This window comes from Pleurodeles waltl, chromosome 4_2 (genome assembly GCF_031143425.1).
Source record: "Pleurodeles waltl isolate 20211129_DDA chromosome 4_2, aPleWal1.hap1.20221129, whole genome shotgun sequence".
Taxonomy (NCBI): domain Eukaryota; kingdom Metazoa; phylum Chordata; class Amphibia; order Caudata; family Salamandridae; genus Pleurodeles; species Pleurodeles waltl.
Window position 1 is genome coordinate 542512408 of NC_090443.1, and position 26692 is coordinate 542539099.

Consider the following 26692-nt stretch of genomic DNA (forward strand, 5'->3'; position numbering starts at 1 on the left):
GGAAAGAGTCTTCCCAACTGAGATAAGGGCGGTTTCAGGAAAAAATCCATAAAGGAACACCCGGGGGTGAATGAGGACAAAAAAGTAAATGAAAAAGAAAAGAAAAAAGAAAACCCCAGGATGTATAGTGTCTTTATGGCTTTGTTGATGCTTCCCTGCATTGTTTGAATGTGCTTACCTTTACTAACCAGTCATCCAGATATTAGTATATGTGTTTTCCCAATGGTCAGAGGTGAGCTGCCACCACAGCTAGACACTTTGAAAATACGTGCAAGCTGATCATTGTTATGTGTAGGAAAGAGTTCTAGAGATCTAAGGTTGCCATGTAGTCTCCTGGTCCTAAAAGCGGAATGGCATGTTGCAGATCTGCCTCCTTGAATGTTTGTTTTTCGATTGAGCAGTTGAGTTTCCTTAGATCCAGTATTGGTCTTAGTGTGTTAAGTGGCACTGGAAACAAATAGTAAGTGGAGAAACTCCTTGCAGTCTTTCTTTTGGTGACACAATTTCTATGGCTCTCATGCTTAACAGGTCTTTTGCCTCCTGATATAGGCAGAGTTGTTTGTTCCTTTTGATTTCCTTTTCTTTGGTGGCATTGTGAGAGGTGTTTTTATCTATTCTATGCAATAGCCATTTCTTATGATGTTTACTATCCATTTGTCGGCGGTGATCTTGCTCCATTCCTCTTGAATCCAATCATTACTCCCACTGGTGACTTGTGTAAGAAGGTGTTCCTTTTAGAGTCACTTACTTGCATGGGACCCCACCTCACCTCCCTCTCCACCATTCCACCCAGGGGTGCTTCCTCTTCTTCACCTATAAAAAGGGCTGTCTAGAGAGTCACCCCTGTTGCCATTGCGATAATGCTGCTGTGAACCTACTTTGTTGGCTGTAAAATGCATGAGCAGTTTTAGTTTCATGCCTCCTCTTGCAGGTGCTCTTTTGGACATGCACCCTCGGCATGACACGTTTTATTGGAAAGGTCCCATGGTCTTGGTGGTCTTGACTGTCTTTATGTGATGTAACACTTTAACTAATTCCCGTGAAGGGCATGTTTTTTATTGGGATTATACATCCTGTTTAAATCCAGAGATCCTCAGCCAAGCATGCCTGAGCTCCGTAATGGCAGTGCATAGTTGTCTACCCGCCATGTCTGCTGCATCTAATGCAGACTGGAGGCAGGTGTCAGCAACTGTTTTGCCCTCATGAAGAACATTATTTGCAGTCTTTTTGAACTGGTCTGGATGTGTTGTATGAGTTCTTCCATTTCAGCTCCCTGCTGATGGGTGTACCTGTTTAACTGGTAATTTGTGTGGCTATATGCCATCGAACTGCAGCCAACCTCTCAATCTTTTCTCTCCACCTTGTCCACCCTCTTGCTTTCCTTGTCTGGCAGGACACCTTTTGAGGTAGGTGTTAGCTCTCTTGCAGCTTTTTTGATGACTTCTGTAAGGAATTTCTTCTTTTTTTATGACCCCCCCTCCCAAGTTTTTGGACTAATACTACTGATTTTTTGACCCAGAGTGCACTGAGGCCTGATAACTAGACCTCGGGGCCTGTGCCCTTCCCCTTTAACTAGTATGTTGAATTTGCATATACCATATTGGCTAAGCTAACTTGCCTGTACGTTCCTACAGCATGGTACTCAGGGCATGTAAATTAGAGGGCCAAGCCAGGGCATACCGCACTAGTTCTGCCACACTGGGTGTGACTCAAGCAAAACAAGACACCCCCTCCCCCCAGCTCACCAGTGGCAGGCTGGAATAGCATTTATTGGATGTGTTATTGGATTTATGCTTCTTACGGTTTCACAATCAATGTAAGATGTTAGGACTATTTTGCCCGCCGGGCTTAACTTAATTCATATGCAGGTAACATACTGAATATTTTCCCCTTTTCCTTGGTCCCAGCATCTACCGTCTCTTTTTTTCCTGGAGCCTTTGTTCTTATAATTTGGTCTTTGAAGGTGATTTGCAATCGAATTGACTGAATATTTAAGGACATATTCTTTGTTTGGCGCTTTAAACCTTTGGTCATTTTTCCTTGGTCCCAACATCAACTGTTATCTTTCACCTTGGAGCTTAGTTCTTCTTATAAGGTTTTTAAAGCTGATTTGGAATCAGGTTGACTGAACACTAAAGGATGTGTTCTTTGTTTGGCACTCTACATTTTTGGTGGCATTTGGAACTCTATCTTTCACTTCACATTGATTATACATCTTTTTGTTCGGGTGTTGGTGTTTCACAAGGGAGTACATGTAGTTGTGGGAAAATATGGTCTCACAACTATTATGTTTTTTCGTGAGTACTGGATTTTAATGCTTTTGTGTATTAATAGAGATGTTTCTTAATCTTTTTAATATTAATTTTGTAAGTTGTTGATACACGTTTTAAATCTTTTTATCTTTATCAGTCTTGAAGAAGTCCCGAGGTAGGGACAAAACACGTGTTGGCAGAATTCTTCAATGGATATGGATTGTCAATGAATCCTGAATCTTGTTCATGTTACTACAAATTTTGTGTTGATGTACATGTAAAACAAGTGGCATTAAGTAAAAGACTATTTCACATCATAAAGATCTGCATTCTTCTCAAATACCTACGCTTGTGGTTGATATGATAACTTGGTAGATTTTTTGGAACTATGATTCATGGATGTTTTTGACTTTTCATTTACTGATTATGAGTGCTCTATGACCTTTTTTTTTTACAAAACAGTCTTGCCAGGGTTCTCTCTGTTTAGAACAGACACATCTTGGCAACAGATGTGTTGTAGTGTTTGAGAAACTTTATTGTAATGCTATTCAAACCAATTGAGGGATGTGCAATGTCTATACCATTGTTGTGATACGTTTAAATCTCATGGAAGAACAGCTTTCATTGCTTCCAGAATTTCTATTTAAAGCAATGGATAAGCCTGACTTTTGCTTCGTATATTTGTAAGTCACCCCTATGGTAGGCCTATCGAGTCCTAAAGCAGGGTGTCACATATCCCACGGGCAGAACATGTAATTCTATATGTTGTGATTGTAAAAACTTGAAACTGTTTCTACTGTGCAAACGCTTGGGGGTAAAATTGACGAGTGCGGAGTTACACGCTGACCATTCAGCTGTTCTAACTCTGGGACAGTGCAGCCATAGTGGGTCATAAAAGGTATCAAATAACTTGTTACATTAAACCAGACTTGATTCTCAGGTTGAAAGTAATATAATTTGCCACTTTGCTGCCTTTGCCGCCTTTAGTCCCCTGTACACGTACTGGTTGCACATGGGATTTTGGCCCGTATTTATACTTTTTTTAGCGCCGCATTTGCGCCGCTTTTTGACGCAAAACGGCACAAACCTACAAAATACAATGGTATTTTGCAAGTTTGCGCCGTTTTTGCGTCAAAAAACGACGCAAATGCGATGCAAAAAAAGTATAAATACGGGCCTTTGTCTCTGAGACAGCTTTCTTCCATCTAGAGTAGACAAGCTAATGGCTCCAGCTAAAGTATACAATAGGGCCCTCCTCTAGAAGGAGATGCCACCTTCATCCTGCAAGAAGCCACAAAGTTGTTGGCCCAAAAGGCAAGTTCAAAGTACAAGCCACCTCTGAAGGGCAAATGGGTAACACTTGGGAGAGGGGCTGCACTATTGTTCAAGCAGACAGGCTGTCACTTGGGACAGGAAAGGGAAACTCAGCTGTCAAACTGGTTTCCAGGGGCATGTAGCCCCCATGGTAGCCAGTCCTCTTGATTGTGCTCGCAAGCACCACACGCCAGAAGAGAGTGCCTTCTTTATTGGAAGTGGGCAGAATGGTGCACCTTGGGATGCTCAGATGCCACACTTTGCAGGAAGTGGTCATCAAGTGGGGCGGAACCTGGTAGCCCATTGGCGACCAACTGTATCCTGCCCTCAGGGCATTTTCTGAGCATATGTAGGAACTCAGATCTCGATGGGACTGGAAGAAGGATCAAAGAAGGACTGCTTTGCTGCATCGCAGAATTAGCAAAGAGGGGCTGCACAGTTGTGTACTGCACCTGTTGGTTAGCAAAGGACAGGAACTGTGCCTGCTGTATCCTGCTCGCGGAGAAGCTGTCCCCAGAGCCCAGCCAAAGCCAAGAGAGCTGACTGATATCCTAGTCACAGCAGAGGGACACAATAGTTGATGAACCCTGCTGAGAGAAGTTTGTAGCCCAAAGTCTTTAACCCGTTGCAGTGTAGCACCATGGGCTATGGCCCTTTGCACAAACTTACACCCGACAGAAAGCACAGATCTAGAGAAGAGCTATCCTGTCAATCACTTTTTGACTGACATTTTCAACATTTTGTGGAATTTGTTTTGAGGTTTTTCTCCTGGTGTGGCAGGGATGTCATCCAAAAAAGTCCGGCTTCAAGCCCTGGGGTGCCCGTCATTACCTGATGTCTGATGGACCCGCACCTTGTTTGCCTTTGGTGCATCAAACATGACCGCGACCTGAAGTTGTGTTCCAAATGTCGTGCCATGACAACAAAGGCCTTGTAGGAGCAATCCCTCAAGCTCATGGCAGCCTGACATGCCAAGCTGTGACACTCGAGGTCCACGTCAACATGAAGGTCCTGGGAGAGGTCACAGAGTCTGAGGTCATCGTCACACTCCAAGTTGTCAGGCCATTCAGGTTATTCCTGACACGTGAAGAAAAATAAGTCAAAGACGTCTTTGACTTCTCATCCGCCAGCCAAACAAGACGAGAGAGCATCAGCATTCAAGGTCTGACTCCCCATTGAGTCTGCGTGTGGGCCAATTCTGCACCACTCTGATTTTATTGATATGCAATGTAATGTCACTCAGATGTAAAAACTGAGATGTAATGACAATGTGTAGATTACATGAGGCCTGTTGTTGGTTATGTGTTTTGTATGCTAATATTTAACTAAATATTATGTGGTGAGGATGGATTTAACACTTGTTAGTGTATAATACCTTTTTGTTTCATTCTATTGGCTAAGTCCCTGGAAGGATGAGACTACATAGTAACATGAATAAGTGTGTCTTTTGTGTTTATCATTAATGTAGGGAGTTTGTTGCTTGAGATGTCATGTCTTGCCTGAGAGAGCAGTGAGTTCTCTCATGCTGTGAGAATGGTAGAAGAATAAACAAAGTTACTTACCTTAAGTATGATTACTCATGACCTCCCTTCCTGGCATGTTTTCACTTTTTTGCTTTGTCTTTTTATGTCTTTCTCTTCGGGTGTATGAAAAGGATGATACTGATATCAATGGTGCATTGCTGCCAGTGATGGAGGCCAGCACGTCGTTTATAGTGAGGGCGCAAGATAGTGCTCATGACATCATGCTGACTCAGTGACTCTTTATGATGGTGTTCCAGCAAGTTATCTGCAGGTCTTAATGATCATTAAAAGTATGTGTGTCAGAAGCTATGGGGTGAGCACTTGGTGGGGCATGTAAGTGCAGTCTTATCTCATAAGAAGGCACTGAGAAAAAAAAGAAGCATCATGTAGACATCGGGTTGAAGTTAGTTAGAATTGCCTTGGTGAAGTGCTTGGGAAAACAGACATCCTCCTACCAACCAGGCCCATAGACTCCAAAGACTAAAAATCTGAAAGATCCTTCAAAAAAAAAAAGCTCTCAGTGAGGCCTTCGAGTTATCCTTCAGGTTACACAATGTTGGTACCCACTAGGATAGCAGTTACTCCTGTATAAGAACAGCAGTCAGTACCCTCTAAGACAACCTTACTAGACCTCAGGTTACTGTAGTATAATTGCTTTGGATCCCCAATAGCCAAACATTTTCATTTGGGCAAATACCCCTTTGAACAAGTTAGTTTGCTTTTTCCGGTAGAGAGTCTCTGTAACAGCAGATATCTCAGCTTAGAATATTCCCAGGTATCAGACTGTATGTGGTACATCTTGAGCAGTACTTCTGTGCACTGGTAGGTGACATCAGCAGCTCCACATCAACATAGTCCCTATCAGAATTGGCATGTGTGGTGCCTATTAGATGCTTCTTCGGCGCAATGACATCAGTTCCTTTCATAACAATTTCCGCAACAACAATGCAGACCTAATGCAGAATGATTTTTGACCAATTTGAAGCATCTAACAAGATCTTCTATGTGAAGAGCCCAGTTCCCAGAATGGGAAGGACTGGAGAGACAGTGAGGATTCTAGGGCTGGAATGAGTCTCTATCAGAAAACTGAAGGTAAGTAACTTGTTCTGATACAGACTTCTAACCGCACATTTTTCACTTAGAATAGATTGCAAAGCAATACTACCTCCACCCCTGGAGGTGGGTGTGTGAACTGGCTTAAACCAAAAAGTCATGGTGGACCTAACAGGTAAAGTGCTCACCTCAAAGGACCTGACTGTCTAGGCAGTAGTGTTCGTGAATGTGTAGAATGACTCACACATAGTAGCCTGACAGAGGTCCTAGACAGGCAGTCAGCTGGCTAACGCAGTAATAGCATTCTTGGCTCTGGTGGAATGAGCTCTCAGGCCTTCATGAGGCTGTTTCATAGCTAGTACATAGCAGATTTTGATGCAGAGTACTATTGATCAAGAGGTGATCAGTTTCTGCACCGCCTGGCCTGTTTTTCGCTCCAGCAAACCCAATGAAGAGCTGATCCTTCACCCGGTTTTCTTTGGTACAATTGATGTAAAAGAAGAGCAGTCTTCTTTGGTCCAAACAATGGAGTCTTCCTTCTTCCTTGGAAGGATCAGGTGGAGCAAACAATGTCAGCAGCATGATGTTTTGGCAGATATGGGTCACCACCATTGGTCCATACTGAGGCACAAGTTCTAAGAACCAATTTGTCTGGGTAAAAGCTGATGTATGGAGGGTTAACCGAAAGAGCTTGAGGTTGTGGTGTAGTGTGGTTAGTTTTACGTATACTTTGCGCATTAGCTTCAGGCTTTAGGCCTTTGTGCACTTTGCCCTGAAAGTATTTTATTAATTTGCTGACAGCTTAGAGCCCTTGTGCATTTTGCTCTAAATGCTTTTATTAGGCTTCGTACTGTTATTTTTCAAATAGCCAGTTCTACGGTGTTGTTTTTTATTCATATCACACTGTTTTGCCTACTTCAGCACTGGAGTTCTCCATAACATATTCACTCTGTGCTTCAGTCAAGGATACAGTCTGGTACATTGCCGATAGACGTGGTAGGAGTTTGGATTTGGCATTCCTGCGTAGGGACATTTTGTGATCACGATGACATGTTAGTTATAAAATCACTTCCTGGTCCCAATACATGCAAGAGGGAGATTCCGACCAGAGATCCACAGCTAGACGCTGACTGCCTCGTTGCAGATGCTGAACCAGATCACAGGCCTTTGCTCAGGTATGAGGGCGTATGTCTCCCCGGTGATTCGGAAAGGCAAGCTAGAAGCTTAACATGCTGTGCTCTAAATAGAACAAGCAGAGGGAGAGTAGAAACTGTTAGGAAATATGATAGTTTTATTCTTATGTTTTACTCTCCTGGTGACTATATCAATCCTACTATGTTGTATTGTTCTGGTTATTGCGACTCACGCCTTATTATCTAAAATACAGTCGTTTTATTAAAACATTATATAAAACTTATACGGTCTTTGTCATTTGTATATGAGATCATATTGTAAATGAGAGAGTTGGTTCGGATCTGATTGACCACGACTTCCCTGAGAAGTTCCAAAGATGTCATGCGCTCGGCTGCCTAATCATTTCTTCCCCGTGGGAGAAATGAGGCACGGCTATTTAGCCGGAGCAAAAACCGGATTTAGGGTGACAGAGTTCCTTACACGTGGGTCAGACTCAGTCCCCCACACCGTTATCGATCCTGCTGCCTAGAAATCCAGTAGTCTCATTTAGGATAATGAGAGCCCACGCGACAGTGGCCTGGGCTGGTAACAAAGATGGGATTGAAGGTTTGCCGAGCACTACCCCGCACATCAGCATGATTGAGCAATTAACAGCCCAAACACACCATCTGCACACTTGTCTGGCGGATACACTGAGGCCCTCATTATGACCCTGGTGGTAAATCCCGCTTACCGCCACGCTGACGGCCGCCAACTTACTGCGGTGGCAGCGGATATCCGTTCACCATATTATGATACACACCGATCTGACAGAATTCAGCCACAGACACAAATCCGCCAGACATAAGGTCAGTGTTAAACTTTGCGGTATCAAAACCCACACTGTTACGCCAACAGAACAACGCCCACTGCATTATGACCCACGAATCACCACACCCGACAGTCAATGGCGGTAAACCATTGGCGGTACATACCACCGTGCTCAGAATGGACACCCACAGACAAAAAAACACCACATTGGATAATTCAAACAACACACGCCTGACACCCATACACACACCACACCCACTCATCCACACCATTATAAAACTCACACCAACATTACCCACAACCTTTTACAATTACAAATCATTGCAACCTGAGAGACACCAAGACCACTGAGACAACTAGAGTCACACACTGCTCACACCCATACACCACTCACGCACTCCACATCACACACCCCAACACATTACCCAACACACCCTCACCAACACACCTCACATAACACAAATGGCACCACAAGGAAACCCCTGTTTAACAGAGGAGGAGCTAACGGTCATGGTGGAGGAAATTGTCAGGATAAAGCCACAGCTATTTGGAGCACAGGTGCAGCAGATATCAATTGCAAGGAAGATGGAGCTATGGCAGAGAATCGTGGACAGCGTCAATGCCGTGGGTCAGTACCCCAGAACAAGGGATGACATCAGGAAGAGGTGGAATGACCTACCGGGTATGGTACGTTCCATAGCAGCAAGATACCAGCTTACTATCCAGAGGACTGGCGGTGGACCCCCACCTCCTCCCCCACAACTCACAGCATGGGAGGAGCAAGTCTTGGCAATACTGCATCCTGACACCCATCACTAAAGCATGCACAGCATGGAGAACTAACAATCCCACCATACACTAACATACAAACGTGAAAGCTGGCAGGGCAAAACCAACCATAGAGGGGAAGCCAGAGATTTACAATATGTCATACACATCAACCAAAACACGCCATTTACAGCCCCAAAGGTGCCAATGTCACTGGAGAGGAGGTGCCAGCACTATCCAGTCCCCCAACTAAAGAGGCCCACCTAGCATACCCCTACCTCTGTCTCTAGGACACGTCAATCAGCAGTGTGTCCACCTCTACAGGGACCCCAGGCCACACCTTGCACACAAGACAATCAGGGACCTGGGGTCAGTGGCAGTGGGCACACCGTTCAGGGGACAGAAGCACAGGCCAACAGGGAAACTGGGAGGAGTGCTGTGCGCCAGGGGAGGACAGGCCCAGGGAACAGACTCTCCAGGAGGCACTCTCCAAGATCCTGGGAGCCTATCAACACAATAGGCCAGATCCTGGACTACCTGCAGGAGAACAGGTGGCTGCAGGAGGGACTGGACCAGGGGATCAGGGAGGGCTTGCAGGCCATCAACAACACCCTGATCTCCATAGCAGGGGTTGTGGCAGACATCAGCAACATTACATGGGAGGCAGTCCCACACCAGCAGGCCCCTGCCACTAGCCAGACATCTGAACAGCCTTCGACTTCCGTTGACGCTAGTGGCCAGGAGGCCCCGCCACAGGACTCACAGGCCACCAGCACCCCTCGCCCTGCAGAAGGTGAACAACCCCGCAAACGTTCCCTGCGATCCAGACGGAAGCCAGGGACACTTGCCAAGACCCCTGCCAGGAAATGAGACTCTCTTGATTGTCCCCCTTGTATCCCACTCAGTCACCCTGTCTGCCAAGAACTGTCATTGCTCTTCTTCCTATGTCACCTTGGACAATGCACTTGTGCTACAAACAGACTGGAACAATGCCCTGGACTTTCCTCCATCATCACTCCTTCCCATCGCACTTTCCCCCTATATGTTAGCACTTCAATAAACACCCTTTGAAAAAAAATCGATTTCGACTATGTCATGTATATCAAATATGTTTTTTTTTTAAAAACAGGTACAAACACTGCAAATAAACTGTACATAGAATGACCATAGATTAATGACCTGTAGCTGGCTGTAGTGATCACACCAGGAATATTTGTCAAATCACCAACATCTGCAAAATGAATTGCCAGAGGGAACAGTAAGTGGGCATAGAAGTGGGGAATATCAGCATGCCATTGCCACACAGATTACTACCAAAGCCAGTGAAATGCAAAGTTACACTGTCTTACATGTGTGTCATTGGAAGTATTGATGGATCACAGATGCTCTGTTGTCCTCATCCTCATCCTCTGCCTCCTCATCCTCTGTCGACAGGGTCCACTGCTGCCACAGGGGCATCTCCAGTCTCCTCCCCCTGCGGAAAAGGGACATGGCGTCTGAGGGCCAAGTTGTGCAACATGCAGCATGCCACTACTATCTGGCAGATCTTCTTGGGTGAGTAGCACAGGGATCCACCTGTTTGATGGAGGCACCGGAACCTGGCCTTCAGGAGGCCAAAGGTTCTCTCAATTATCCTTCTATTTCGCCCATGTGCCTCATTATAACGTTCTTCTTCCCTCGTCCTACTATTCCTCACAAGGGTCAGCAGCCATGATAGGTTTGTGTAATCAGAGTCACCCGCAAATATTGAGGGACACTATCCCATATGGCCAACAGCATAGGCATAGACCAGCATATACTGGGTGGGAACCAGGGCTCACATATTAGCCACACTCTGTGCCTCTGTGATTGGACCATTACATTTGGGATGCTACTATTCCTTAGGACAAAGGCATCATGCACCGAGCCAGGATACTTAGCATTGACGTGGGAGATGTACTGGTCCGCCAAGCACACCATCTGCACATTCATGGAGTGGGAACTCTTACGATTCCTGAGCACCTGTTCATTCTGGCGGTAGAAGGGGGACAATGCGATATGCGTTCCATCAATCGCCCCAATTATATTGGGGATATGTCCCATTGCATAAAACTTCACTGTGGCCAAATCCTCAATCCAGGGGAAAGCAATGCAGCTGCAGATGTGTTTTGTCAGGGCAGACAACACTCTTGTCAGCACTGTTCAGAACATTGGCTCTGACATTCCTGCTGCCAAGCCCACTGTCACTTGGAAAGAACCAGTTGCCAGGAAATGGAGTACAGATAGCAGTTGCACAAGAGAAGGGATCCCAGTGGGCTGACGGATAGCAGATATCAGGTCAGGTTCCAATTGAGCACACAGCTCTTTGATTGTGGCCCTGTCCAGTCTATAGCTGAGTATTATGTGCCTGTCCTCCAGTGTAGCCAAGACCACAAAGGGTCTGTACACGGGGGTATGTCTCCATCTTCTATTCATTCGCAGCGGTAGGAATCTATGGTACAAAAGAGTGAGGAGGCTGTCACAAACTGAGCAATGGAGCCACAACATTAGTTTGCATTCCGCAAACATGTAATGGGTCAGTGTGTTTTGTCCAGTATGTGCCTATTTCTCCTGTGACGCAGCATTATTCCACAGGGCTGCCCCCCCTGAAATGGTGTCTTCCCTGTCCTGTGTGGAGGGACAGGTGGAAGTACGGTAATTCTGCTGATGTGCGCCGTGGCGGGAGGCAGTCGGGAACTGCTGTGCAATTACTCATTGGTTAAAATTGGGCCGTATGGGGTACAGTGGCCAATGGTGATCTACGCCGGTGATGACTGTATGCACCGCCGGGGACGTGACTGTCGTTTTCTATCATATTCCACACTTGTGACCTGACCTTCCATAGGAGAGGACCTACACTGCATGTGCTGCTGTGACCTGTGTTTGGAACCTACCTTGGCCCGTGTGACGAGTTGGAGAGACTGGTAGATGGGGTCCTTCCCCGGTACGGACTGCTGTATGGGCCTCTCGACCAACAGGTGAGTACACTCGGGGCACAATGCATGTGGCATGCATGTATGGAGGTGTGTGTGACGGCTCCATGTAAGGGGCGATGGATGCCCTCCTGGCTGGCTACACATTGAGTGCTGGGCTATGTGGGTTCCAATAGTGCTATAAACAGGTATGGTGGGCCATTAGTTTAACTGGCTGTACTGTTTGTCTAATGGTGTTTTCCTGTGTGTATTGCAGCTGCAGGTCAGTGCCTATCAAAAGAAGGGGATATGGAGTGCCATCGCCAAGAAGGTGCGGACCCTGGGGGTCTATGGCAGGCAAAGCACCCACTGTCGCAAACGGTGGGAGGACTTGAGACGCTGGGCACGGAACACGGTGTAGGCCCAGCTGGGGATGGCCTCCAAACGGGGAAGGGGTGCCTGTCGAACCCTGACTCCCCTGATGGCCTGCATACTGGCGGTGGCCTATCCAGAGCTGGATGGGCACTTGAGGTCATCACAGCAGCCACAAGGGGGTGAGTACAGTGGCAATCATTACAACTTACGATTGGTGGGGTGGTATTCGGGTGGTAGTTGTGTGTCCTTGTGTGCCCCTAGGCCAGGCCAGACATAGCAGCGTAGGTCCTCTGGTGGCTAGGGGGCTGAAGGGATAATACTGCCTACCTAGCTTGTTAGTATCCACAACTGGCCAGGTCTGGATGGGTCCCCGGTATGCTGCAGTTGGCGGTGTGTGCCCCTCCTCATGCCTTGGTGGCTAGCAATATCAGTGGTGATGCAATGCATAGTGCGTAGGCCTGTTCCCTGTGTGTGAGGGTGCTCTCTAGGCCAATGATGGTGCTGGTGCATTCATTGACTCAGTGTATCCTTTGTCTCTCTCCCCCCTTTCTTGTTTTGTCAACCTGTCCTTATATTAGCATCATCTGGTGGAGAGCAGAGGCTCCAGCAAAAGAGGGAGCTGCATCCCACAGGACCGTGGACGCAGAGTCCACCGATGCTGAGGGCACCAGTGGGATGGAGTGCAAGGGGGGCACAACGGCGGAGACTGTAGGGGACAATACAGACTCTTATACCTCCTCCGATGGAAGCTCCCTGATTGTGGCGGACACTTCTGTGACCAACCCAGCTACAGGTACAGTCGCCACCCCCGTACACGCATGGCCCTCCAAACAGCCACTCAGCGAGTTGCCCGTGCCCGCTCACCCAGAAGGGTGGGCATCCCTTTCACCCCAGGCACCTCAGGCCCTGCCCCAGTCCGCCCTGCTGCCCTGAGTGAGGAGGCTATTGACCTCCTGAGATCCATCTCTATAGGGCAGTCAACCATTGTGAATGCCATCCATGGACTGGCAGCCCAGATGCAACAATCTAATGCATTCCTGGAATCATGGATAGTGGATTGGTGGCCCAACAGAGATCGATCCAGGCCCTGGCCTCCTCTCTGATGGCAGCCATTGTCCCTGTTTCAACTGTCCCCCCTCCAACTTCCACTTCCCAGTCCAATTCTCCTCAACCCCAACCCATCCCAAACACACAGCCAGATGAGCATGCACACAGGACAACACCCAAGAGTGTCACATGCAAACAGAAGCAGCACACTTTATCCCACAGGCACTCACACAAACACCATCCAGTTGTAGACACAACAACATCCACTATTTCCACTGTCTTCCCCTCTTCCTCCTCCTCCACCTCCCACCTAGTTACGTCCGAACTCACACCTGTATGCACTGCTTCATCATTCACTACCTGCATCATCACCACACCAAGGAGAACACACACCTCACTAGCAGACACCTCCACAACATTCATGCACATGTCCGCTGAGTCCTCTTCCCCGGTGTCTGTCCCCCCTTCCTAAAGTACACAAACACAAGCACTCAGACACCCAACAGCCATCCACCTCACAACAGCATAAAGCCCATGCATGTTCACCCAAATCCAGCAGACAAAAACCTCTAACAACCACTCCCTCATCCTCCACTCCCATTACTACTTCCTCGTCCATGGAGCCCACAGGAACTGAGGACTGGGCAGTCCCTTTTTTGTACATTTCTACATATCTGTAGCATTGTCAAAATTATTATTTATACTGTGGTGATCTTATTACAATCACTTTAGTAAATTCCTTTTGTCCTTGCATTATTCAGCTGAAGTACAGGGATTAACTTATTTTCTTGGGCAGCTGGTTGTGTGTATGGTGTGTCTGTGTCTGGGGTGTGTATGGTGCGTGTGAGTGTCACTCTGGTTTTCCTCCCCCTGCCCTGGTGTACTAGGTGGCTGTACTCACCGTTGTCGTCTTCGCCGGCGTTGGTGTTCGTGGTGGAGCAGGACATAGAATATCATCGGTAACACTTGCAGTTCTGGTTCCATGGCGGCGTGGATCTTCCCTGTGTCTCCAATGGTGAGTCCTTTCACTTCTGTGCAGTGTTTCTGCCAGGATTTTGAAGACGTTGGTACCACCCCGGAAAAAGTGGCAGATTGTCTGGTCATAATGTGGTGGGTGGAACTTTAACTTCCACCTGGCTGTAGGTGGCGACCGCTATGGGGCCTGTTGTTTCCGGCCTGGCTGTCGATGTGGTACATTGGCTGTCTTTCGGAGATCTTTTTGCCATGGCGATAATTTGGCAGTAGTTACCGTCAGCCTGTTGGCGGTATTACCGCCACTTTATCTCCAACCGCCAGGGTCATAATTAGGGCCTGAGGGTGTTATTTCATGCCAATTTGATGAGGGAGACCCGCATATTGCCAGACACGATGTGGACTGGGACCCGCAGCCCTCAGAGGCACCACAAGGATAGAGCCTAAGGACGAGCCTTAGGGCGGGCCGAGGCACTGACCACCGGCGGGATTGCTCATCATGCTTGTTTTTCTCCTCAGCTCATCTGTGTGATTGCAGCCTGTGGCCTCCCGATGCAATCAGAAGAAGCTCGGATCTTGCTGCCAGCCACTAAATCAACCACTGCAGCACTGGAGTCGCACTCCTGGTCGGAACATTGCGTTGACCACCTGCGTCTCCACTGCCATCTGGGGTGAGTCACAGGTAAAACCACCAGTTGCTACTGGGGCTGCTGCGGGCCGCTTGCGGATATAGGAGAGATGAGTTTGCACCTTCCCAGGCCACTACTGCGCATGTTGCTGAGGCGACCAGGAGGTTAAATGCACAAGACATACCTCTACTTTATGGATCCTTGAGGCTCTTTAGGCAGTGCACATCACTATTTTACACAAGCACATAAGTGACGCTGACAACCCCCCCCCCCACGCCAAGATGGCACTACAGAACACAAAAATACAACTTGCTGTTATCTAGGACACTCAGCTGGCACACCCATGCTTGAACACTACTTACCTGCACAGTTACACATCACTAATCTCCGTCCATCTTTTTAAACTTAACTCTTCCCTTATTTTAGGGGACTCAAGATCTGGTCACCTTTTATTATTATCCTAGACGTGGGATCACTGCAATTACTAATCCAGTGACATTATTCACGCCATCAAGATGGGCTATAGTGATCTCAAGCAGAAAAAAATAATCTTTGATGCCACGAAGATCCCACATTATCAACACTCACCTCCCAGGCCCGAGTCACCTACAGGAAATAGTGCAGCTGACCCCCCATTTGATGGTGGTGCCACCATTATGACTGAGCTCCATGCAGTTTACAAGATGATCGACTCCAGATTTGGTGTCCAGTCCCAGCGCCTGGACGGTACGTCTGATCGCCTTGCCCGACATGCCATCAGGGTTGACGGTGCTCAACGTAGGATGTCTCAGGCTGAGAATGGGAGCGCAGACATGCTGAAGCATCTTGAATGTGTTATGTGCAGTCTGAAGACCACATCTGCCAAGAACAAAGGCTTGGAGGCGTGGTCTCGCTGCAACAATGTTTGCATAGCTGGGACAGTAGAGTCCACCAACACTGGATACATGGATACCTTCGTGAAAAATCTCTTAACTGAACTCCTTGGCATAGCCTCCTTCACTAATACCTTTGTGGTTGAGAGGGCTCACAGGTCGCTCGGTTCACAGCCCGCTAGAGGGGCACCTGCGTGCCTGATCATTGCTAGGCTATTAAACTTTAGAGACGGTGATACAGCCTTGCGTCTAGCCCGGGAAAGGGGTCTCTTACAATATCAAGGCAATGTGGAGTCCCTTTTTGTAGACTTCACCCCACTGGTACAGGAGGCCGGGCGCAAATATGCAGACATTATGCGCACCGTACAAAAACACGGTCTCAAGTATCGGATGCTCTACCCAGCATGACTGCGGGTGGATATGAATGTTCAAAGCTATGTATTCGACACTCCTGCAGATGCTGTGCAGTTCTGCAAACACCATAAAGTAGGTGAAGCCTCCAAAAGGGACAGTGTGTCACCCAACTCCCCTGATGCCGCCATGCCCACCTACCGGCCTCTCACACGCCATAAATGCCTTACAACGACCAGATACAACACCTAATGCTGTCATGAGAAACTCTATGGTACTTTGAAGTGCCCAGCTTGCAGAGGCCTCCAGCGACCCAGCTATATATAAGCTCTGCCCTCTTGGCCAAATTTATCCCAGTGGTCTAATATTGTACTTACTCTTTACTGTTGAGGGCCGTGCACCCCTGAACATTGTACGGACAGCAAATCCTTGCATATCTTAATCGCCATGGGATAAAAATGGCATTCCTCCAAGAGACCTACTTGCCTCCACGCAAAGAGTGTAGGTATGCAGTGATGTGGCGTTCCCAGCACTACTTTTCCTATAAAAGTTTTTATTCTTGAGGAGGTTGTATCTTAACACATAAGAATGTTCCCTTCATGCCTATAGAGTGTCACAGACCAAGAGGGGACATATTTGAGCTCTCAGAGCAGATTGACTGCAACCAAGTGGACTGCATTACAATAGATTGTGATCTCAATATTTCATGCCAACCTACTCTTGAATCAACAGACTCAACTGTAGTGGCCAGACCGTGCTCCCTTCAAGCCCTTATGAACGTTCTGCACATTTTCCACCTTACTGAGCCCTACCAGTATAAGCATCCATGTGAAAGGGACTATACTTTTTATTTTGCCCACACAATACCTGGACCAGCATTGACCACTGGTACCTTTCTCAGAGCACACTGCTATGGTTAATCTTACATTTCCCACCGTATGCGCACACCATCTGATCAGGTCCCTATCCTGGTAACACTACACATATGTAGTCCAAACCCCCTTTCTTAGACACTGACATTTCCCAGTGAACACACTCCATGATATGGCTTTTAGAACAGAAATTCAAGATGCTTTTATTGAATAGTTCACCATAAACGAGGGGACTGTAAAGATGCATTCAACTTTATAAGAGGCCTTTAAGGCCTATATATGTGGTGTATGTATCGCCAAACATGCCGGGATCCTCTGGAGCATTCGAATTGCCCTTCTCAAGGTCGAGGAGAAGCTCTGTGAAGTAGATAGGACCAATAAGACCAATGCGTCAACTGTGGATTCTATTCCCTTCACACATTAGGTCGACCCATTTGCAGGAGTTTCAGGACCTAGCTGCCCGGGAAGTCTCTTATTTGGGGGAATATGCCAGAGCACGCACATATGGTGAGGGCGAGAGACTGGGTGGCCCATCTTCTCCTGCCTCCATACTATGTGACCAGTCTACAGCATTCAGACTGCACGGTCCCTACAGATGGAGCTACAATCATGGCAGATTTTACAGCATACTACCAGTTACTCTGACACTTCCTGTCCCAATGCCAATGAGGCTGCACTCGCTGACTACCTATCTGAGATAACCATGCTGTGGCTTCAGCCCGGGCAGCAGCACTTCCTTGTTGCATCCATTACTTGTGAAGAAATATTGCAAGCAATTGACCTATTGTGTGGCTCTAAGGCTCCTGGACTGGATGGGTTTACAGGAGACTTTTATAAAGCATATAGGATGATGTTAGCGCCCCATTTACCAGAAGTTTACGCTGATTCCCTTGAGCTTGGCACGCTCCCTCCCATGTTACACGAGGCAATGATTACTCTACTACTCAAGCCTAACAAACCCCTGACAATTATGCAGCTCCTACAGATCTCTGTCCCTTTTAAACCATGACAATAAAATTTTGGCTAAAGTATTGGCCACCCGCCTTTCTTTACTAATGGATCGAATAGCTTTTCCAATGCAGTCTGCCTTTATACCCCACCGCTCTACTTCTATTAACCTTAGAATGCGTTTCACAGTCAATCAATCAATCAATCAAAAAAATTATAAAGCGCGCTACTCACCTGTGAGGGTCTCAAGGCGCTTGGGGGAGGGGAGGAGGGTCACTGTTCGAACAACCATGTTTTGAGGTTCTTTCTAAAGACCAGGAGGTCTTTGGTTTTGCGGAGGTTGGTCGTGAGGGTTTTGGGGGCGAGGTAGGAGAAGGACCTGCCTCCTGTGGTGGTGCATTGGATGCAGGGGACTGTGGCTAGGGCGAGGTTGGCTTATTGGAGGTTACGGGTGGGAGTGTGAAAGTTCACTCTTTTGTTGAGGTATTCTCTTGTTTATGGGGAGCCAGTGAAGGGTTTTGAGGTGTGGTGAAATTTGTTTGTGGTGGGGGGGGCCAAGGACGAGGCGTGCGGCTGTGTTTTGGATTCTCTGGAGTTTGCGTGTGAGTTTGAGTGTGGTGCCGGCGTAGAGGGTGTAACCGTAGTCTAGTCTGCTACTGATGAGTGCATGGGTGACTGTCTTCCTGGTCTCTGGGGGAATCCATTTGAAGGATTTTTTTAGAATGCGGAGTGTGAGGAAGCAGGAGGAGATAAGAGCATTGATTTACTGTGTCATGGAGATGGAGGGGTCCAGGATGATGCAGAGGTTGCATGCGTGGTTTGGGGGGGCAGGATGCGTGTCCTAGAGCGGTGGGCCACCAGCAGTCGTCCCATATGGTTTTGTTGGGGCTGCAAATGATGATCTCGGTTTTGTTGGAGTTAAGCTTGAGGTGGTTAGTTGTCATCCAGTTGGCGGTGTCGAGGAGAGCTGCTTGTAGGTTGGTTTTGGCGGTGGTGGGGTTGCGGGTGAGCGAGAGGATGAGTTGGGTGTCATCTGCGTAGGAGAGGATAGTGATTCCGTGTGATCGGATGATGTTGGCTAGGGGGATCATGTAAATGTTGAAGAGTGTGGGGCTGAGAGAGGGCCCTTGGGGGACTCTGCAGGTGATCTTGGTGGTGGTGGAGTGGAAAGGTGGGAGGCAGACTCTCTGGGTCTGGTCAGTGAGGAAGGAGGTGAGCCAGTCTAAGGCTTTGTGGAAAATTCCTATGTTGTGGAGGCATGTGGGGAGTGTGTGGTGGCAGACAGTGTCAAAGGCTGCGGAGAGGTCTAGGAGAATGAGTGTGATGGTCTCGCCTTTGTCAGCTTTGGTCCTAATGTCATCAGTGCATGCGATGAGGGCCGTTTCCGTGGTGTGGTTCTTGTGGAACCTGGATTGTGAGGGGTCAAGAGTGTTGTTTTCTTCGAGGTAGTGGGATAGGCGGGTGTTGACTAGTTTCTCTGCGACTTTGGCTGGGAAGGGAGGAGGGAGATGGGGCGATAGTTGGAGAGGATCTCTGGGTCAGCTTTGTTTTTTTTTTTAGGAGAGCAGTGATTTCCGCGTGCTTCCAGGGGTCTGGGTAGGTGGTGGAGTTAAAGGAGGAGTTGATTATGTCACGGAGTATGGGGGCGATGGTTGGGCTGACTTTGTTGTAGATGCGATGTGGGCAGGGGTCGGAGGGGAATCCGGAGCGGATGGAGTTCATGTTTTTTTCAGTTTCTTCGTGTGTGGTGGGGGCCCAGGTGGTGAGTGTGGTGGGGGGATCATGAGTGGGGGTTGAGTTGGGTGAGTGAGAGGTGTGTGTGGTGGGTGTGTGTGGTATGAAGCTGTTGTGGATGTCCAGTATTTTGTGGTGGAAGTGGTTGGAGAGGGCATCACATAGGGGCTGTGTGTGTGAAGGGTCTATGTTGCTGGCTTTGGGTTTGGCTAGTTCATTAATGATGGAGAAGAGTTCTTTGCTGTTTTGAGAGTTGTTGTCAAGGCGTGTCTTGTAGTGGTCTCCTTTGGCGGTACGTATGAGTTGATGATGGGTGCGAATGGTGGCTTTGATGGTGGAGAAGTTGGTTGTAAAGGGTTCTTGTCGCCATATTTTCTCCGCTTGGAGGCATTTGCGCTTGAAGTCTTGGAGTTCGGGGGTGAACCATGGGGTGTTCTTGATGTTGCGGGTGGTGATGTGTTTTCTGAGGGGGGCTAGTGTGTCTGCACAGGTGGTGATCCATTTTGAGAGGTTGTGGGCTCCTGTGATGGGGTAGTTGGTGTGGGGGGGGGTTGTGAGCCAGTTGGGAGTTCAGGCGTTCTGTGGGGATCTTGTCCCACATGCAGTAGGGTGTGGTGTGTTGATGGTGGTGTGTGGGGGGTTTGGCGAAGGAGAAGTGGACGCAGTGGTGGTCAGTCCAGAGGAGTTCGGTGGTATGGGTGTAGGCTATGTGTTGGCTTGAGGTGAAAATTGCGTCGAGCATGTGTCCTGCTGAGTGGGTGGGTGCGGTCACCAGTTGTTTGAGTCCGAGGTTGGTGAGGTTGTCTATGAGGGATGTAGAGTTGTGGTCTTGTAGGTTCTCCAAGTGAAAGTAAAAATCACTTAGGAGGATGTAGTCTGTGGAGGTGAGGGCGTGCGAGCTGATGGTGTCGGTGATGGTGTCGCAGGAGGCGGGGCATGGTTCTGGTGGTCTGTAGATTAGTGTACCTCTGAGGGTGGAGTTGTTGTTAATGTGTATTAGGAAGTGCATGTGTTCTGTTTTGTCAATAGTGTCTTCGGAGCTGGTGGTGACTTTGATGGTGTCGGGTTCTGAGGAAGGGTTGGTCCAGGTTTCCGTGAGGAAGGCGATGTCGGTTGATTGTGATGTAATGAGGTCCCAGAGTTCTATGGCATGTTTGTGAAGGGAGCGGGTGTTGAGGAGCAGGCAGTTGAGGCGGCTGTGGTGGGTGGTGTTGGTGTGGTGCATGAGGGTGTTGTTGCGGTGTGTGTTCTGGTTGTGGGGTGGTGTGCTGCGGGGCTGGTTGGTGGGGGTGGAGGCAGAGTAGGTATGTGTTGCGTTGGGGGTGTTGTGTGAGTTGTTGAGGGGTCGCTGTGGTTGGTGTGTGGTGTGGGGGGGAGGAGCAGGAAAAATGACAGGTGTGGCAAGTGGAGGGGCCATGAGTGTGTGTGGGTCTGAAAAGGGTGCAGGTGGGACGAGGGCCTGGGTTAAGTGAGTGGAGGATGAGGGGGGAGTAGGCTTGTCTGCGAGGGCCAGGGGGACCTGCACTGGGCGCGGTCTTGGCATGGATGGGCGTAGACGGGCTTGACTTTAGCGTGCCACGGCTGCCATAAATGGGGGGGGGAGGGAGTGGCAGCTGGAAGAATGGAGGGCTGGATGGATGGGAAGGCTGGGGGAGGGTCCGCAGGGGACGCAGCGGCTGGGGAAGCTGGAGTGGAAACAAAGGGAACGGAATGGTGAGGTGGAGGTGGGAGGCGGGAGGGGCCGCAGGGATGCAGCGGCTGGGGAAGCTGGAGTGGAAACAAAGGGAACGGATCAGTGAGGTGGAGGGGGGAGGCAGGAGGGGCCGCAGGGGACGCAGCAGCTGGGGAAGCTGGAGGGGAACAAAGGGAACAGAACGGTGAGGAGGTGGCGTTGGGTGGCGGAGCGGGGAGCGACCTTCCTGCTAAAGCAGGGTCAAGGGTTGCTCCTCGTTACCGCGCCGCGGCTGCCATAAATGGGGGGGAGGGAGTAGCAGCTGGGAGTAGGGAGGGCTGGATGGATGGGAAGGCTGGGGGAGGGTCCGCAGGGGACGCAGCGGCTGGGGAAGCTGGAGTGGAAACAAAGGGAACGGTGAGGTGGAGGGGGGTGGCGGGAGGGTCCGCAGGGGACGCAGCAGCTGGGGAAGCTGGAGTGGAAACAAAGGGAACGGATCGGTGAGGTGGAGGGGGAAGGCAGGAGGGGCTGCAGGGGATGCAGCGGCTGGGGAAGCTGGAGTGGAACAAAGGGAACAGAACGGTGAGGAGGTGGCGCTGGGCGGTGGAGCGGGGAGCAACCTGCCTGCTAAAGCAGGGTCAAGGGTTGCTCCTCATTACCGCGCTGCAGCTGCAATAAATGGGGGGGAGGGAGGGAGTGGCAGCTGGGAGGAGGAAGGGCTGGACGAATGGGAAGGCTTGGGTGGAGGGGCCACAGGGGACGCAGCGGCTGGGGAAGCTGGAGTGGAAACAAAGGGAACGGAACGGTGAGGTGGAGGGGGGAGGCAGGAGGGGCTGCCGGGGACGCAGCGGCTGGGGAAGCTGGAGTGGAACAAAGGGAACGGAACGGTGAGGAGGTGGCTACGGGGCAGTGGAGCAGGGAGCGACCTGCCTGCTAAAGCAGGGTCAATTGCCCTATTGGCCCTATTGGATGCAGATACAGCATTCAGTTCCCTTGAATGGTCCTTCCTCCATGCAACACTGCTGAAGCTGGGTATCCCCAATGGCTTCCACCCCTTTATTATGCTGTTACACAAAGACCCCATGGCTCATTTACCGATAAATAACACTCTCTGAATCAATTTACTTAACTTGAGGCACACCGCAGGGCTTCCCACTCTCTCTCCTCCTATTCATCATTGCTATGGACCCCCTAGTCCTACACCTCCATGAGCCGCACCTTCAATAGGGCATCCACTTTCCCTGTGGAACATTACTGGCATCCCTCTATGTGAATGACAGCTTGTTGTCTGTACATGACCCCGCCATTAACCTTCCTCCCCTCATACGTGAGGTGCAGCACTTTGGGGAATTTTCCGGCCTGCGAATCAACTGTAGTAAATCCAGCTCATTCCCGCTTACAGACGCCACTACACCCTGCAATTTAGAGTTTCCCCTGCAGTAGTGTACGGAATCCACTAAATACCTGGGCATTTACATCCACAGGGACCGCTCCAAGGTGATTCAATGTATCTATGGTCCAGCTGTGACGAAACTCAAGACGCAGGTTAACCAATGGATTATTATGCCATTAGGTATAGCGGGGTATATAGCTATGATTTAAACGGTGATACTACTGTGTTTTCTGTACTCATTTATCAACATTCCTATTGCACTAACCATCAATTTCTTTACCATGCTGTGGGGATTATTGATACTTCTGGTGTGGGCCAGCCGTCGCTCTCATTTTCATTGGGATGTACTGACACTCCCATTTGAGCATGGGGGCTTTGGAGTTCCTGACCTTCAACTATATTTTCTAGTGTCCCAGGCCTACTATGCCTATTACTGGTATCATCCCAATGCCAGGCTTCCGTTCCTTATGCCCAAAAGAGCACAAGCAGCACTCACCCTCCATTCCACCATCCTACAGTGAGGTCTGGCCCATAATCGCTTGGAAACACAAACCCTGGCTACCGCCTGCCGGGCCTGGATCAAGATGCTACGGTACCCAGGTGGGGATGCTCTCTATTCCCCACCATATTCCTCTCCGAAATAATCCATGTCTTCTGCTTACTCAAGAGCGACTGGTCCAGCACTCTCTTCGCACCCATAGCCTGCAGAACACTGGTGAATTATTTGTTAACTGTATGCTTAAACCAAGCTCCGTCATGATGAAACGGGATGGTTCGATGCCCATGGATAGCTTTGTAATTTAACGTATACCGTGTACACTCTGCAGAATTCTGCCCACCTATCCAGAGGAACCCCAGGACTTACCCTATCTTACACTGGTGATTTCCTCTGTAGATCCTTGTCACTTTATTTCCAGACAATACCACACTTCATTGTAAATAAGACCCACTGACACGTTACAAGCTAAAGTCACCTGGGAATGCTCCCTAGACATCCCGATGAGACCTGGTAATATTGCTGTACGCATAGCAAGCTTATTTTGGGCAACCACTGCCACAAATTGCTACATTACAAAAGTCCTCACCAGGCATATATGATCCCTACAGCCTTAGCTCAACTCGACTCCACTAGGTCCTATTGCTGCCCTAAATGCCAGGCGGAATAGGCTGATTTCCTCCATCTCTCCTGTGCTTGTGCAGTGGTTGCCTCCAACTGGGAGGAAATCCATGTTACATTGTCTCTTATGCTTTTCCAGCCACTACTCCAGCATCCCTTATGGCCCTATTGGGATAGGCCCTGCCTGTTGAAGTACCACATGGTGGTGGTGCCGTTCGTGAACACCTGGACCAGCCTTCCCCTTCATAGAAGTTAGGAAGGCTTTCAATGCCCAGGGGATGGTCCTCAGCTTGAGAAGGTAGATGTGGAGGTATGCCTCAACAGAGTCCAGAGTCCTCTTATCTCCAACTATCCAAGATGGTCGCACCATCCCAGAATTGATGCATCAATCACCACTGTCAACTCAGGGTGGGGAAGGGAGAGGAGTCTGCTGCTGACCCAATCGCAGTGCAGCAACACCACTACAGGTCTCTTGTAGTGTCCTCCGAAATTCAGACCAAGTCATTAAGATTCCTCTGGTTCTGTGCTCACTGTGACTTCAGGACCCAGTACAGAGCCCGCATGTGCCACCTGGCGTACTTCACTAGCAGGCTGCAGGAGGCCATTAGACCCAGCAGACTCAGTGTCAGTCTCAACAAGATCAAGTACTCAGGCCAAAACAATGATATCGTACCCCAAATGTCCTGGACTTTCCACGCAAGATGGAGCGCATTGTGTCCAGAATAATTTCCATAAATGGGAGTGTCTGAGAAGGAGTCTATAACTTTGTTACATTGATAGTGAACCTCAATGAATGGAGGAGGTTTGCCAAAATCTGCTGTGGTGAGCCTGCCTTCAACAGCCAGTTGTCGAGGTAGGGGAAGTCTGGAACCCCTGACAATCAAAAGTGTGCTGCAATCACCTCCATCACTTTCTTGAACACCCAAAGGGGCACTGGTGTGGCCAAAAGAGAGCACAGTGAACTGGAAATACTTGTAGCCCACTGTGGACCACTGGTAACAGGTCTGAAGGACGAGAATATGAAAATATGTGTCCTTGTGGCCCAACTCTGTTATCCAGTCTCTGGGATCCAGGGTAATCAAAACTGGGGCAAGGGTGAGCATTTTGAATGTCTCCTTTGATAGGAAGGAGTTGAGAGGGTGATGATCTAGGATAGGGTGGATGCCTCTGTCCCTTTTGGGCACCAAAGAATTACGTAGCAAGGAGAGGTAGTCCATCATCAGCCAATCTGATGATTGTGGCAAAGGTGGTGGGGTTTCTAGAAACAGCAGAGCCTAACCCCATTGGACAATTTAAAGATGTTATTGTTTGCCATTGAGGCGGTGGTGCCTGATCCTGCCACCAACCAAGTGACTGTGCTTTGTTGAGGGCATGCTAAAGGGGTTGCAGCAGCTGGATGGGTGATGGATTGGACAGCACGTTAGGTTTCAGTCCCACATCCTCTGTGGAAACCTTGTCCATGGCCACAAAAGGGTTGGGAAGCTTTGATGGCCTTGGGGGTACCGTTGATATTGAGGATGCAGCTGGACTCCCTTATCGTAGCCACGGAATGGGCAAAGAGAGGAGTGCATGTGGCGTGCAGGAAGGGTGCCAACTGCCTGGCAGTGACTCGCCTCTCCTTGAAGCGCTCAAGTGCTGTATTGGCCTTGTCGTCAAACAGACAGGAGCCATCAATGGCCATTTCCTTCAGTGCCGACTGGACATCCCTTGAGAAACCAATTGATCTCAACCAGACGTGGCGGTGGACTGCCACCGTGGAGGCAATGGCCCTGCGTAGCAAGTCCGTAAGTGTCTAATCCACACCTAATGGTGACCTTTGCTGCATGCTGGCCATCTAGAATGGCTTGGTCAGTATGGCCAGGGCCTCCTCCGGGACCATGGTCAGCACTTGCACAACCGAATCCCACAAAGTGTGAGAGTATCAGCCCAAGAGGCATGCAGTGTTTACCCACCGCAATGCTGGGTTGAAAGAAGAGACATTTCTCTTCTTGAAAGGTTCTAGCCTCTTGTATATTGAGTGGTAGGGAACGCACCAGGACTTTGGTGGCTGAGGCCTGAACAACCAGGCTCTTGGGAGTGGGGTGCTGGGTGAGGAAGTTTGGGTCCCCAGGTGCCTGGCAGTGGCATCGGGCAATCATTCTGTGCACTGGTATGCCGGTGCTGGCCTTACCCTCGGCCCTAGGAGGATGTCCATGAGGGATTCATTAAAGGGGAGTAGGATAGCCACAGAGGATAGCTTTGGTTGAAGCGCCTCCACCAAGACATTGCTCGTGACTATGATGAAGGGAAGCTGCAGTTCAAAGATGTTGTTGCCCTCCTCATCACAATGGCGAAGGACAGCAGCTCCCAAAGGCAAGATCAGGTCAGAATCTGGAGCTGTTTTCACTCTTCTGGCATCTTCCACCTTCTCATACCAATTATCCTCTTGGTAAGACAGGCCCAAGTCATCAGCTGGGTCAGGTAAACCATAGTACCTCCTAAGTCGAAGCCACTTTGGGCCTGCTAATGGACAGAGGCAGTGTGTCTGAACTGGACAGCTGAGATCCAGCCGATGCCGGTGTTGACTTCAAACGGCACTGTCTCTGAGATGGACATGGCAATGGGTTCTGCACTTTTGAGTGGCGCCCGCCAGTGACATCAGAAGTGGTGTTGATCTCAGCTTCGAAGCCAAAGTCAGTCCCAAGACAGCTCAGGAAAGCCAAGTTGGGGAGGTCAAGAGGGGGAAGGAGAAGAATGCTTTGCCTTCTTTTTTTGTGCTTCTTCACCGACTTTGACTTTGAAGACGAAAGACTGTGCGACAGACTCCATTTCCAGGCAGGAGGACTCCCTCTGGATCAAGACCAGGAATAACGCAGAGGATTCTTGTGTGGTGGTGCTGGGAGCTTCTTCGCTCGCTCCTGGATCATCTTCGGCTGCATCAATAGAC